General features: G+C 39.3%; 1 pseudogene; it reads left to right on the top strand.

Annotated features, from left to right (window-relative positions):
* The first annotated feature begins 233 nt into the window (after window positions 1-233).
* On the top strand, window positions 234-2,547 carry LOC131827911 (activator of 90 kDa heat shock protein ATPase homolog 1-like; annotated as a pseudogene).
* The last annotated feature ends 382 nt before the right edge of the window (window positions 2,548-2,929 follow it).

Here is a 2,929-nt window from a genome sequence, read left to right as displayed (position 1 = left end):
AGTAAGCAACCCCCTGGTAAGTGACAGATGCAGGATTCAAACTCAGGCAGTTTGACCACAGAGGGCATCCTATTCTGCAACTCATGAATGAGCGTCTAGACAGAACTTTTCATTCTCAGCAGATACATAGTTGGCTGACTTCAGAGGATCGGTGACAAACTCATTTTTCCTAGTTACCATTACAGTGATCTTGCTCAAGCAGGGATATTTATGGCTTTAAAGCAGCTACCACCATGGTTCAAGGTGGATTTTCATGTTATGTCACTTAATCTGTACAGCAACCTGCATAGGCAGTTTTAGTTGCACTTTATAGTTATGAAACTACGGCTCAGAGAAGTCAGTTAACTTGCCCAAGTCACAGCACAAACAAGTACACATTCTGGTCTGCCTGACTCCAAATTTTTCTTTCTACCTTACACCACATTTGCTTTTTATTTATTATTATTTATTATTATTATTATTATTATTATTATTACTGTTATTATTATCATGTTATGTTAGTCACCATACAGTACATCATTAGTTTTTGATGTAGTGTTCCGTGATTCATTGTTTGTGTATACCACCCAGTGCTCATTGTAACATGTGCCCTCCTTAAAACCCATCACCATGCTACTCCTTCTTCCTACCCCTCTCCCCTCTGAAATCCTCAGTTTGTTTCCTGGAGTCCATATTCTCTTATGGTTCTTTTTCCCCTCTGATTTCTTTCCCTAGCTTTCTCTGCTTGACTTACTTCACTGAGCATAATCCCTTCCAGTTCCATCCATGTCAATGCAAATTGTGGGTATTCATCATCCTTTCTGATGGCTGAGTAATATTCCATTGTATATACCACACTTTCTGAAAAATTTGTGTAATGTGAGATGACCTAATCTGTGGGTTTCTTTAGGAAGGTAACTTAAATTTATACTTTTGTTTTTCCCTCAAGACTCTCCTTACTTTTCTTGCACTTATATTTCTATATGTTCTCAGGTATTTAAGTACAGATTGACCATGGCTTGTCATGGAAAAGCCTTTGGACAGGGCCTTAAGAAAAAGGTTAAGCTAACTATGTATACCTAAATAATATATCCTCACATGTAAATCCTTTAACCAATTGAACAAATTAACATTTTTATCAGCCCAAATAAAGATACATAAACTTTTAAAAGTCTCCAATAATTCGGATTAAAACAACAACATTTGTTGGGGGACCTGGGTGGTTCAGTTGGTTGGGCGACTGCCTTCGGCTCAAGTGATGATCCCAGAGTTCCAGGATCAAGTCCTGCATCAGGCTCCCAGCTCCATGGGGAGTCTGCTCCTCTCTCTGACCTTCTCCCCTCTCATGTTCTCTCTCACTCTCTCTCTCTCTCTCTCTCAAATAAATAAATAAAATCTTTAAAAAAAAAAAAGCCACAAAATTTGTCTTTGATTGCCCTTATACTGAAATCCCACTTGGAAGCCTTGCCACCTCTATGCTCAGGCTAATTACCTCTTGTTTTATGAGGTCTAAGGGAACTGAACCTTCTGGAATGTAGAGTGCAAAAGGTGAGTTCATGCCCTCTATGGCCAGGCTGCCTGGTTGTAAATTCTGACTCACTCACTTACCTGGGCAAGCTACACAAGCTTTCAGTATCTCAGTTTCCTAACTCATGAATGAAAATAAAAGTGCATTGTTACAGGGCTGTCACAAAGATTAAAGGAGTTATGGAATGAATAAGACTCTACATATGATAATTGATATTATCATATCTATGATGTTTTCTACCAATTTTATTCCCACTTAGATAGATGCAGTGAGAAATACTACCTTTCAAATAAGGACTGAAGTATTTTTCTAACATTACCTGATACACCCAAACAAGTTAGTAAAGAAATAACACCCACCTACTTGGACCCAACTACAATTGATTATCTAGCTTTAAGAGAGGTCATATGCACAAGTTCTTATCAATCTAAAGTAAAAACACTTATTGAGATAATATACAGCTATTTACTTTTAATTTCAGTAAATAACTATCTTTAATGTTGGCCATCTTATGCTTTGTTTGAAAGATTATCTAAGAAGGAAAATTGTATGTGAATGAAATCTCTATATGCCTTTGATCCACGTTTGTTTCATGTTCCACAGTCCTTTGTCATGTCCTTAGAGAAACCTTCCTGACCTCACCAGAGGAGCTCTATAGAGTCTTCACCACCCAAGAGCTGGTTGAGGCCTTTACTCATGCTCCTGCAATGCTGGAAGCAGACAAAGGTGGGAAATTTCACCTGGTAGATGGCAATGTCTCTGGGGAGTTCACTGATCTGGTCCCTGAGAAACTGATTGTGATGAAATGGAGTTTAAATCTTGGCCAGAAGGGAACTTTGCCACCATCACCTTGACCTTCCTGGACAAGAACGGAGACTCTAAGCCGTGCATGGAAGGCAGAGGCATGCCAGCCCCTGAGGGAGGAGGAGACGCGGCAGGGCAGGCAGCGGTACTACTTCAAGGGCATCAAAGAGACCTTCAGCTATGGCACAGCTTGTTTTAGGCTCTTCACCCCCTCAGCCCAGCCCTCTCCTAGCTAGCGCGTGGGACTCCCAGGATTGCACCATCCCAACCACTAACTTGGGGTTGGGGCCCCTTCCCTCCACGTATAGCTGGGGTTTATGCATGTTTTCTGCTGGGTGGGATAGAGGGCGATTTCTCTTTTATGTGTACATACACAAAATAAACGTAATTAAAAAAAAAAAAAAAGTTCATGCCCTCTATGGCCAGGTAAAAAAAAATGTATAGTAAAACGTATGGTAAAAATGTATGGTAAAAAAAAAAATGTATGGACTAACTTTATTTAATATTGTTATTATTTCATGTTATTAAGTCATATATCTCTCACATTTTAGGATTCCTGATGACTTGGTCCAATGCTAAATAACATTTTAATGTTGCTACTACAAAAAATTCTCAAAG

The sequence above is a fragment of the Mustela lutreola genome, chromosome 3 (assembly GCF_030435805.1).
Source record: "Mustela lutreola isolate mMusLut2 chromosome 3, mMusLut2.pri, whole genome shotgun sequence".
Taxonomy (NCBI): domain Eukaryota; kingdom Metazoa; phylum Chordata; class Mammalia; order Carnivora; family Mustelidae; genus Mustela; species Mustela lutreola.
The sequence above is the reverse complement of the archived record's forward strand: the minus strand, read 5'-3'. Positions and strand labels throughout refer to the sequence as shown.